Raw genomic sequence first — 13,409 nt, forward strand, 5'->3', positions numbered from 1 at the left:
TGATACCTCATTGTAGTTTTGATTTGTATTTCTCTAATAATTAGTGATGTTGAGCAGCTTTTCCTGTGCCTCTTGGCCTCCCCAAGCTTTTAAAATCCAGCACACAACTCCAAGGGATCTCAGAATTCTAATTCAATCCTAACCACCTGGGTTTTAATGAGAATTACATTTGTCAAGGTATAAGAATAGAAACATATTATATTATTAAACAGTTCCTTAGATGGATTTATAATGTTTAAATATTTACTTTTACAGTATGCAGGCTTCTTGGTATTGCTGGGCCTAGCAAATGCTGCCATCAGCAGACACAGCAAACAGAAGTCTATTCTCATCGTTCCTTTATCTTTGCACTTTTTTCTCAGGATTCATTTTTTTCTCAAATTTAATTAAATTGACGGAGCCCAGGTAACGAGCCGCACCCTTGCTGCCAGGCACTAGGAAGAAGGTGATCTGTTCCTTCACAGTTTCTGTGGTGGGGGGCAGGGCCCTGCTGACCCACAGGACCACACACGAAGGTGACAGCCTATGCAGCGCGTGTGAGACAGCCAAAGGAAACCAAACACAGACAGATATGCATCCTATTGAAAGGAAGAAGACCATCCTTCCTCAGCTAGTCATCTTGGGTCAATGTAACTAATCCTCCTTTTCCTCATACATAAAATAACCAAAATAATGCTTGTTTCTTGGGGTTGTTGAGAACATTAAAAAGATGATTCATTGAAAAGTGCTGTGCAAACTGCAGCATGCTATCTGAATGATTACATTAGTGTTATATTCTAGGGAGAGCTCTGACCGCTGCTAATCAAGATTTAAGAGAAATATACTAAATAGGGGAGACACTTCACAATGAGGAAGAGTGATAACAGGTGTGACTGTACCTGCTTAAACACTGTTCTATTCAAACCTTTACATTTTTCATGCTGCTGCTCGACCCTACATGGGAAGGAATTTCTTGCATATAATCTGTACGATTTCCTCACAATAAATTTTCAGGCTTCATTTGGTCATCCCCATAAACTCAATACACTCGAAGCAGGCTGTTAATTACGTTCAAGGGTTTCACAATGAACAGCAGAGATCCAGTTATCATTAAAATGAAATGTTGACATTGGAATAAGGCCACAAGGAAGTGTTTACTGCTACTATTCTGGAATTATAATGATTTATCTGCTTGGTCTTTAGAGGACTGAATCATCTGATGTATCTATCTTGTTTACTAATAAGATATTTGAAATCAAAATGTTGACATGCCCATGTATACATGATTATCAGAACTAGAAATGATCTCAGCATTGAGTTTACAAAAAGATAGCTTCTTTCTTAATTGCCACATTCTATGCTGGATGCATAAAACTTTATGATATGATAGTCATCTTCCAATTTAACAGAGTATAAGCTAAGCGGTATCGGAGAGTTTGAGCGGAAACTTGACACTGAGTAGGAGGTAAAAGATCGAAAATGAAGGGTTTTGTTTTAGGAGAAGATGTATATCCAAAGAGACTTCTGACTTAGGAGACAGAGGAATTTTGCTGAGAAGCTCACCTCCATGCAAAAGAGACTAAAAACAAACATCCCAGGCAATTAGAGATCAAGTATTCGAAAGAGTCTTTGAATCAGGATGGATTTAAGACACTTACAAAAAGCCAGGAAAATAAACACTGCACTTTGTTACTTTCCTCTCCTTTTTTTTTCTTTTTCCTCTTTTACCTCAAAATACAGTTCTTTTTTGAAACAAATAAAAGAAGTCCGTGGGCTACTGACAAAATCTTATAAAATAAATGTCAAAATAAGAGCAAGCAAAGGCATGTCAACTTACTGTCAGAGTCTTGGATTAAATTTCCACTTTGTTCCTCTATTTTCACATATATAGCCAGGAGGAATAACTTCATGAGTTGTTACTAACAGTAATTAATGTTTGTTAGTGTATTTTAAGCACGAGTTTTAAAACCACTGTGTAGGGAGCAAAAAGGTCTTCTGATAGTGTCATAATCCTCAAAAGAGTAAAGGCCTAAAAGAAATAGAATGCTATGATTGCCTAGCTGACAAACAGTTATGGGGCAACTTAAATAACTTGATCTAATCTATGCATTTTACTTGCTATGAGCATTTTATGATTTTGACCAAACCACTTCAACCTCATTCTTTCTCATGTCTTAGTTTTGTCCCAGGGATCTCAAACTCAGCATATCTATAGAAGAACTTGTAGATTCTCCAACAATAAAGGCAATGTGATGTATATTATCTATTCAAGAAAGCAAAAGTCTACTGAGTGGGACTTAACATTAAGCACCAACTACATCTCTTCAGTTGGGAACAAATTCTTCGATGCCAATCAAGGTTCTCTTAGTGAGGGGGGCCTCTGTCTTGTACTTCCCTCTCTCAGTGTTTCCCAACCTGGGCTCCATTGACCATCTGTGAAAATAGTTTTTCATTTCTTATGCTGTCTTGATTTCATTCTTGCCTTTTCTATACCTTAAACACCCACCCCTTCCCCTACCTCACACCCTAGACATCATGCAACATCTCTGTCCACGTTTTACCATTCTCTAAGATAGTATTTCTCATGTTGATCATCTGCTTCAGAATCACCTGGAGTCCTTGTTAACAATTCAGGTATATCTGAGCCCAATTCGAAGCTCTTGAGTCAGATCAGCTGAGGGAAGGGCCCAGAAGTCTGCATTTTAAACAAGATGCCTTCTTGAGTCTGATGCACAGCTAAATTCAAAATCACTTGTTTTATATTTTCCGTAAATCCCTTTTTATTCACCCAGTTCACCCAATAATTCATTAATCCTCCTAACTTAGAACTCTTATTTCCTAAACCACTCACAGGAAATTTATGGTGTTCTGTCTGGTGATATTTCTTAGTTTGCTTAGTGGTTTTGCAAATTTCTGTATTAATTTTAACTATGTGGGTGTAGGTATGGGGATGTGTGTGTGTGTGTGTGTGTGTGTGTGTGTGACTTTCTTCCCAAAGTCACTTTTATAATTTTCAGAGGAAATCCTGATGTCACACTGCTTTCTTGCATCAAGTACAGGGCCCAAGGCAGTACCTTGTGTATATAAAATGCACAATTAACATTGATAGGTTGACTTTACACTGGACTCATCCTGGATACCCTTCTGACTTCATTCATGGGCTTCTCTTCTGCTTAGTACTGTTTCCCAGTGTCTTGTCTTGACCTGCTATTCTTTTCACTTTATACCTCTTTGTGAGTAGACATTTATGTGACTTTCTGTGATTGGCATGTAGATGGACATCCAACCCAGACCCTCTTAAGCTCCTGGTAAGTATTTTTTTTTTTTTTTTTTGGCACACGAGCTTAGTTGCTCCGCGGCATGTGGGATCTTCCTGGAGCTGGGATCGAACCCGTGACCTCTGCATTGTCAGGCGGATTCTTAACCACTGCGCCACCTAGGAAACCCTCCTGGTAAGTATTAATATATAACTATTCAGAGGACATCTCTCTTTAGATGTGCAACAGGCAACTCAAATTCAGCATTTTCCACAAATTATCTCATTATCTCTTCCCCCGAAACGCTGTGTCTGCACCTGAATTCTTTTTTGGTGAATGGCAGAACTGACCCTTAAGTTCCTCTTACCACTGATCTCAGAAGCATTGTCTGATGCCTCCTGGTACATGCATTCTGAAGTCAAATAAACCTGATTTTGTTTGTCCAAATTCTGGTTTACCAATATCTGTGCAATCTCAATCAAGGTGTCTAAATCTTTTGAATCTCAGTTCCTTTGTCTTTAAAAATGGGTATTTTGTACTTACTCCATACATTTGTTGTGAGGATTAAATGAGACAGTTTACAGATTACTTAGCATCCTACTGGTTTATGACACATATTTCATTGAAGTTAATGATTACTATTCAGGCTTTGATCATTTCTTGCATTGATTCCATGTTTTCTAAAGTGCTCTTCCTGCTCTGGTCTTGGTTCCCCATATGTGCCTGCCCCGAAGCTGCCGGAGGCTATATTTAAATCACGTGTGGTCATGTCAATTTTCTGCTTTAAGTCTTTCAGTGACTCCTCAGGGCTTTCCTGATAGTAAAGTGTTAACTCCTTGATTAGCACACAAGTTCCCTCACTGATTGGGTGCCCTCTGTTTCTCTAACATCATCTCTGATACTCTCAATATTTGCGATTTTTGCTGTAGATTCTGCTTTGAGTCTGTCCGATGAGCCATGCAGATCAAGCCTCCATACATTCCTCCTGGGTGTATATGGCGTGATCTGTTGTTCCAGTTACTCAGATCTTCGGGAAACTTCCTTCCTTGATAACTTAGATGCTCCTGTGTTATCTCTTAGCATTGTGGCTGTATGTTGATCATAGAGCTTATTATATTTTGGTGTGGATTTGCTTGTTTATTTCTCCCAAGTAATTAAAGTGTGTCCAATTCACCTTTTGATCCCACAATGCCAGACACTGTGCCTGGCACACAGAAGGTGCATATTGGATATTTGTTAAGTACGTGGGTAACATGTTTAAGCAAAATCTAACAGAGATAATAAACTTCTCTTTCCCAGTTCACTGAGATTCTCTTATCCTTGCTTACTATGCTGACTCTGATCGGATGCAACTTAGAATTTTAAGATTGGCTGGGGCATTAGAGGTAAAGTGATCCACCTCTCCTCAGACGCAAGAATCTCTACCAAAACTTGGCCTCAACTCACTTTATTTCAGAAATGAGTGAAAAGGAAAACATTCTAGGAAAGATGATCTGTACTCCTGTCTCTTATCAGCAAGATAAAATCCACAGCACTTCATTTAGCACCGCATGGCAAGCATCTGTTTCTAGGTGAAAGATTCAACTGCTATTTTTTTACATGTGGTGCTAATAAAACTCAAAATGGGTCAGGAGGTAGACTATCATGACAATGATATCAGATTTGAGGAGGCCCAAATGCTTCTCTCTGTGCAGGGTTGTTCCTTAGATGAAAACTCAGCTTAGACAGAGTATATTCAGCTCTTTTCCCTTTCTTTTATCAGTACAGATCAGAGGGATTTGGGGAGTGAATCAATAGATTGCCCCCCTTCTCCTACTTCGTTTACCTTCCAATGGAAAATAGACAATTAGTTAAGCTCTGCATTTCCTGAACTTTTTTCGGATCAATAGTTCATTATCTGCTACATTTGCCAATATGTAAAACCTTCAGGATAGTTGCTATAATTAAGTGAAAAACCTATATTTGCAGACTGTTAGATGATTTAAAATTCAAAGGAATTTCTTCCTCTTTTATTTTTATAGTATTACTTTGACCCTTATTCTGCTTGTCAGCTGTTCTTTAAGGAATATGCAATTCTAAGTACTCCTCTTTAGACAATAGCCTCGACATATAATACAAGTGGACCACTCACCTTTTACAAAGCAGTTAAGCTACTTATCAGATTTCCTGGCTTCTCAAACCACTGTTTTCTGTCAGGTGGGTAGGACTATCCTCTTGGGAGCTCAAGGGCCATTAGATATAATTCACTTACCCCATTCCTTTCCTCTTAGGAGAAGGATTTTAAACAACTACCACGCATCCCACCCTGGTCTGTGATTACATTCTATTAAAGGTGATGAAGCATCTTCCGAGAAAAGAGCCATCATTATGAAGTGAGTTTAAAAACAAATTCCCATGAGATCTGATAATTATGTCGTGGAGTAGAGATTATCTGCCTACAGTAAGAGGATTTATTTTGTTCATTACTGTACTCATAATAATAGCTTGCAGGATGATATAAAAAAGAGAGAGTGAAGCATGAGTCTCAGGAGAACAGAGACCCCACCTCAGTTCTGTGAAGGAAATCAGCCACAAGAATACAAAAACAAAGTGTAAATAACAATCACTCTCTGGAAGATAACTGGATCAATTTGCAGTTACCTTTCATGGTTCACCCTGATACAACTGAACTGAATAGCTAATAGGTAATATTGCTCAGTATCTCCGGCTTTCAGTCCCACATGCCATCTATGAACCAGCAGGACATGTTTAATCCAAAGTACTTCATTATCTTCCCCAAATGAGGAAAGTACTGATGAGAAAACCCATTGAGGAAGTGAGAGAGAGTGAGAGAGAAACAGAGCATAGAAGAGGCCAGCTTAACCCGATACTTGTCATCAGGAAAAGATGTGATGTGATTTAGCCATGCCACATGGAACAGGAAGCCAGGGAGAGCTTTCAGCAGAAGGCCAGAGGAAAAGCCTGAGAGTGGGACTTCATCATTTTGTTTAAAGCACATTTCCAAATACTCATCTTCATACATATGTTAAAGTACAAAATGACATTCCCAAGCCAAACACAAATGCATCTCGTACTGCGTACAGATTCGAATAAAGAAATAAGGAGGATGGATTCTGAGACCTGTGAGTAACATGCAAAAGGATCCGAATATCACAAAAATGGACATTCTATGCCACCCTACAAGAGCATTTGTTCCCACTCTCTCACTCTGCTGATAAGGCTATTAAGCCAGAGAGGTGAATCATCACACTATTAGACCCAGACTGGAGGTTCCTTCCCCGTTATGTCAAGGTTATGTTCACATTACAGACAAGCAAGTAGCATGTGCTTGTGTATACACGTATGTTTTTTGACCTTTTCTAAGAATACAGTGTTTCGGTGGTCCAGTTTTAAACATCATATGTCCCAAAACATGAAAAATGTTTAGAATCCTGGTGGATGGAAATAATACAATAATGTTTATTGCACAGCTGCTTAGGTTTCCAACTAAGTATGTGACTTATCCCATTTAATCCTCAAACAACTCAGGGGAAACATCCCATTTTCCAGGTGACGCACCAAGACTCAGGGGACTTAGGTGCCTGTTGCCACACTGAAGAGGAAACGGCAGAATCTGAGTTTAAACCTGGGTCATTCGTATCCCAATACACAGTCTTTCTTACCTCATTGTGCTGTTGTCAGCGCGTCCGTTAGCTTGGCCTCAGGAAATTCTATTTGTGAAGTTTCTGCTTGTGTTTGAGCAAGTGAACGAGCAGTTGGAAGTAACAGCATTGTGACTCCAACCCGTGACTTTTCGTGAAATGACCCGTTGACAGCATTAAACAAGACAGAAAGGACTGCGGGCTGTCTGAAGAGTGCAGAGCAGGCTCGGTGGCAACTTCAAACATCAGGCTTCTTTAGTGTCTCTCTGAACATCATTCACACTTAGACTGTAGCCCGACTTTTCTCAAGAGAAGCCATCACGTCCCTTAAGGGTCTCAGGATATAATCCTAAAAGGACAGGGAAGATGGAAACCGCCTTTGAAGCTTGTTCATACATGCCTGATGCTGTTTTCAAGTTTAGAGCGTGTTAGGACTCTCAGCATAGGAGTCTGATAAAGTAGTCGATGAGGTTACATTGTGAATGATGAAAGAAATGAGTCGGTCTTGGTTGCTGTTTTACTGAGGAAGAAAATAGATGGGTTGGCCTGCTGGTCTGATTCTGGAAAGAATAATTTATCAGGTGGTATTATGTTTGGAACACAAAGATAAGAGTTAAGAACTCTGAAACTTGGTCAGCATTAATTTCCTACCAGTAAACATCTACATGTCTTCAAAAAGGCCAGCCGAGGCACTTAGTAAGATTCCGTCACATAAAATAGATACCAGATATAAGCTCATTCACTGTCTTTGTCCTACACATGTGGATACTGCAAAAAATCACCTTTCCAAATTAGTTATACTTATGTTAAGATCATGTGACATAAAAAGAATGATCCGATCGAAAATCACCTAATCTATCCAGAGCATGGGTTTGGCAAACTTATTCTGTAAAGATCCAGATAATACTTCAGGCCAAATTTCATAAGTCTATGTCTATTTTTTCATAGTTCATAGGCAGCAAAATCTTTGACACGAGAGCGGCTTATTCATTTACATGTTAAGGAAAAAGTGGAAAGGGAATTTGGGTGAGAGTCTTTACCTGGGCAAGACTGTGGAAATGACAGTAAATGTTCCAGGATTGCTGTCTCCCTGTTTGGGGGCAGATTTTCCTTTCATGTGCTCTTCTTGGAATAGATATTTAATGGGTCTAAAGACCCTAGGTATAACACAGGTGATTTGCTAGAGAATTCAGGGTTGAATTGAGGCGGAACCAGAAAGAAAGAGGTTCAGAGTTATTCTATCCTGTAACCTCTGTTCAAGGCTCCCCAGCCACATCTCAATGCAGTGTTTTTTTGGAGACACCAACACTTCTTTCAACATTTGACTTAATCTCAAAGTGCATCTTTCTGTTTTTAATTTTTTAACTTAATTATAATAGAAAGTGACTTTTCTATTCAATTGGCTTACTATGCTTTGCATATTGTCATGCTGTACCTTGACCTTTCATCAGACAGCAATATCCTACAATACGATGAGCATCAAGGAGACAAAGGAAAGATGGTGGTCTTCAGGGTCCAGGGACTTCCACGTGCAAAGTATCTGACTATAGTTGCCTCATGGATGAAATGGGTTCATAGTTTCTAACCTTTAAGGTTCTTATGAAAATTCAAGCTGACAGAAGTCAATGCTTGGCACAATGTCTAGCTCAACATGGACACCCAGTGGTAGCTGTTACTACCCTAAAAGTGTTGCTTTCAAAACAATGTCAGGTTTATTTCCATCACTTTGGAAAGCAGTTGAATATCATGGCACTCATACACAGACTCCTTTTTCTCTGAAGTAATACAGCTCTAAAAAAAATTCAGATTATGAAACTTTGGGATGGGGCATCTCACTGTCCATGACTCACATTTCTCTTTAACCTCGCATTTCTGTCTTTTGACTCATTATATATGATAAATTAAGTTTTTAGTTATAGTTCAGGAGGCAGGGGACTTTTTTCATGCCTAGATAATGTCAAAACATCAAGGCTTAATTTTATGTGACCATACTTTATTTTTTCTGGACTCAGCATCTGCCAAGTTGATGATGACACCACAGAAGTTCCTTTGAGTTTATATACAGTAATATGGTTATTTATGAAATTCAAAGCTTAGAATAAGCTTTGCTTCCTTTAAAATATAACTAGGAATCCTTCCTAAGGTGCAGCCCTCCCATGCAATTAAGATCAAGGGTCCCACCAGATTAAGAGCTCTTTCATTTTATAATGATTGAAAGAGGGGGCCCATTCACCTCATTGTCACTCATCTGCCTCTTGTCAAGTTTGTTTCAAAAAAATAAATCCTCTTTATAAGATGCACATATTCAAATTGCTATACAAAGAATTTTCCCTGGGAAAAAGACCAAACTTGACTAGCTATGTGCTAGCTTCTACTTGACTGTATAAAATATGCTTAGAAAAGATATTTTTAATCTTTTGAAAATGAGCATTACTGGCCCTTGCACTGTGATCTATGAGCTATGGCAGGAGCACCCTGGGCAGTGCAAGCCCTAAAGCAAACCTCAGCGTGTGCTTCCTGGCTTCTCCCAAGAATGTTTTCTGCAGGCAAAAGCAGGATAGATAGAGTGAGCACTAAGAGCAGTCTGGGAAAGGAAAAAAGTTACTAGAGGGTAATCTGAGATGCATGTAAAAGTAGAAAGATATGGTCCCCATGGTGTTTTGCGGAAAGGGATGGAAGAGTTATGAGCAGATTATGTGCATGGGAGCCTTGGACATCTCTTTTATGTTTTAGTACAACATAATTAACCTCCCTGACATTAGGCACTGCTCAGTTTGTAGCTTTGCGTGGTCCCCTAAAGCCAAAGGCTTGGTGAACAAAGCACTGATTTCAATACACAAGTAAAGACCCCAGCTATTAGTATAACAGGCATTTTTAGCTAAAGAAGACTTTTGATGTCAGAGGCATCTGGACACCATCCAAAATCTGACCTCCCACAGGAGAGGTGTAAGTGCTTCTCCACGGCTCACTGTGCTACCTGGGCTCAGAGTGACATGACATGCCTTCCCAAGCCAGAGTTGCCTTGCTACCCTTCACCCACCCAGTGTTTTCTTTTTCTTTCCAGTATCTTTAATTTCTATTTCTCCTTCCTTTCTGTGCCATAACGCCCCCAAATTCCCCCCAAATTTGCAAAAAGTATCCAAGATCCTACTGCATCTTTCAGTCTTTATCATTTTTGTTCTCCTGCTAAAATCTAAGTAAGTGGCTTATGAGTCTTAACTCTATTTTCTCCCATCTAGTCTCTCCTCAACTTCCTATAATCAGGGTAATCTCACCATGCCCCCAAAGGTGCTCTCTCGAAATCACTAAAGGGTTACCTTCTTTACAATTTTAGGACATTTCACTTGTTCTGATTTTCCTTCTCATTTCTTGATAGGACAGGGAGGATCCGTTGCCTCTTTGGAGCTCTTTTCTCTTCTAACATCAAGAGAAACAGCAGGTAGTTCAAAGTTTTTAATCTTGGACTTAAATCTGCTTTGTATATACCTATGTTGCCAGTTAGCTTTGCAAATCAACCAAGTAAAAGATGTGGTAAATGCTCTCTTCTGAAAATCTGAGATTAACCAAGAAACATGCCCACACTGACAGCCTCTGAAACCTCTGGAGAGATAGGGAGCCACATTTCACAGCTCAGTGGGATTGGTGCCCTGCAGAGTTGGGCATTTGCAGACTGCATGGCCACAATGTGCCCTATGCAGAGGCATGAACTCAGACAGTATCTATGAAAGGCAAAACCAAAATCCACCTAAAAAAACAGCTCTGGGTCTGTCATGATGTACAGTTAAACTGGTGACCAAGGCCTTCATGAACTACCTATGGACTCTACGTTGTCACTGAGCAAACATGAGCCACAGAGAGAGGAGGGAATGAGGGGATCTGAACCAACCATCTGCTTGATAGCAAAATACTGCTACACTACCATTCTTTACAGAGTTAGAATCAAATAACAGACTTTAAGCATAAATCATTTTTTGCTTGATTTCTTCTTTGAAATGATCACTTTGGGAAATGGTTAACGTCACTGGTGTTTTCTACAGATTAATCCTACCTTCAAAGTAATCATATATGTAAGGATTAAAACTATTACACATATTGGTTATACTGCACAAAAGAGTATTTGTCACAACTCTTGTGTTTTCTAATTCAAATTATGTGCTGTTCATTTCTCCAAGAATGTAGAAGTCTAGAACTTAGAATTACTCTTCAAGAGTGCCTATTCTAATTTCCTATAAAGGAACTACAGACTTACATTTTCAGATCTTTTCTTCATTCTAAAAATACTACAAATTCCTTGAAGATTTTCTCTAATATTTAACTCTAGTTCAAGAACTTTTGATTTTTAAAGTAAAATAAATTCAATGGAAGATATCAGTCAGTTCTATTAGAACACCACAAGGGAATCCCTTCCTGCTAACTAGTGGTGCTATGTCTGTCCTTTTTGCCTTTATTTGTATTAGGTAAAATTTATGTCTATAACAGAATCCTTCACCTGAGTTCTAGCAATTCTCTATTTGTCAGATATGCTTCTAATTTTGAACTTCTTTTCAATGATCTGATCCTTTCAGAAAAAGAAAGGAGTTCTGAAATTTTAAAATAAATGCTTAATTGAATTTATTTCACATTCTTCCATTATCCCCTCCCTACACACACTCACACACACACACACACACACTCACACACACACACAAAATGGTTAGCACATGATCTCTCTTTTCTCTTGCATCTTTGTGTGTGTGTGTTTGCATCATCAATGCTGTAAATTCATTCACAATCTGCTTTCTCAGTGGCCCTTGAAAAGCGTGTCAGAAGTTGTAATCAGTACGTATCATACCCCCTCTCTGCAGGTCACTTTCATCTCCATGGTTTCCACTTATGATTCTTGGCTCATTGCTGTGTTTTTCCATGTAACATTCAATTTCTTAGAGCTCCATACATGCTTCGCGTATTTCTGTGCATTTCTCCCTTTAATTCCCAAATCGAAAGAAAACAAATGCTGACAATGGTTTCTTTCTCTGATCATGGATCCCTCTGTTCTTGTGTCAGGAAGATCTTAAGATTCAAAAGACAAATGAAAGGCAATGAAAAAATATTTTAAAAAAAAAGCACTGAGGTTTTTCAGTGAAAAAGCCTCTCTTCAATGTTGTGGGGTGGGGGGGGGGGAATGAGGAATTTGATGGCTATATGATTTACATGTATTTAACAGTTGGTTAGGGACTTCCCTGGTGGCACAGAGGTTAAGAATCCTCCTGCCAACCTAGGGGACACGGGTTCAAGCCCTGGTCTGGGAAGATCCCACGTGCCTGAGGGCAACTAAGCCCGCAAGCCACAACTACTGAGCCTGAGTGCCACAACTACCAAAGCCTGTGGGCCTAGAGCCCATGCTCTGCAACAAGAGAAGCCACCGCAATAAGAAGCCCACGCACCGCAACGAAGAGTAGCTCTGGCTTGCCACAACCAGAGAAAGCCCGCGTGCAGCAATGAAGACCCAATGCAGACAATAAATTAATAAATTAATAAATTTTTAAAATACAGGTGGTTTTATGGGACATGGGATTTTCCTTGAGAGAGAAGTCCTGATTTTCACCAAACTCAAGAACCATCTACAGAATGGGAGGTGGAGAGGGGAGATCAACATTCTCATACATGGGTGGTAATAATACCAATTAGTAAAGCATTTCTTGAGGACAATTGGGCAATCGATGTTGAAAGTCTTAAAATATAAATGTAAAGTTATTCAACAAATCCAGAGGAAAAAACCATGAGAGCAAGCAAAGATTTCACTACAAGGATGGTCATCAAGTGTTGCTTATGATAGCAAAACCTGGAAATCATTTCCATGCTCCACAACAGAAGGAAGGTTAGTTAAATTTACGGTGCATCTGTAAAGTGGAGTGTGAACCAATCACTAAAATTGATGCTGTATAAAGCTAATGATATACCGTAGAATCATTTGGAGAAAGTAGATTTTAAAAATCTGCGTACATTATGTTTCCACTTTGTAAATATACACAAACACATAAATGATCAATAAATTACATATATTCTTCAAGATCTTAATAATGCTTATTACAGAGTAAATGACTAACCATACTTTCTATTTTCTTCCTTTCTACTTTCTAAATTCTCACAAATGAATAAATATATATATCTTAATGTTTTACATCTTCCTTTAAAATGCATTTCTTTCAAAATAAGACTGACAATGATGGATATGTGGAAAAGGTAATTCATAAGTTACTGAACAAGAGAAAGGCCTTTATCTTTTTATACCCATGGTATAAATGAGCCACGAATTGAAAAGCATTAATTACTTTAAAAACTTTTATAGAAAAGTAAAAAAGTAGTTGCTTTCACAATTCAAGTCAAAACAATGCAAATCAAAGGCAAATGAGGGAGGAGACTGGCTCAGTGCAAGTAAACAAAGCAGACACAACAGTAGCTGGTACCTGGCTTTAGTGCAAGAATTGGCCTTAAAGCTTCTGTATAAAAATTTTCAACTAATTCAGGGGGGTACAAGAAAGGAATAGAGGTG

This window comes from Hippopotamus amphibius, chromosome 10, assembly GCF_030028045.1.
Source record: "Hippopotamus amphibius kiboko isolate mHipAmp2 chromosome 10, mHipAmp2.hap2, whole genome shotgun sequence".
Taxonomy (NCBI): domain Eukaryota; kingdom Metazoa; phylum Chordata; class Mammalia; order Artiodactyla; family Hippopotamidae; genus Hippopotamus; species Hippopotamus amphibius.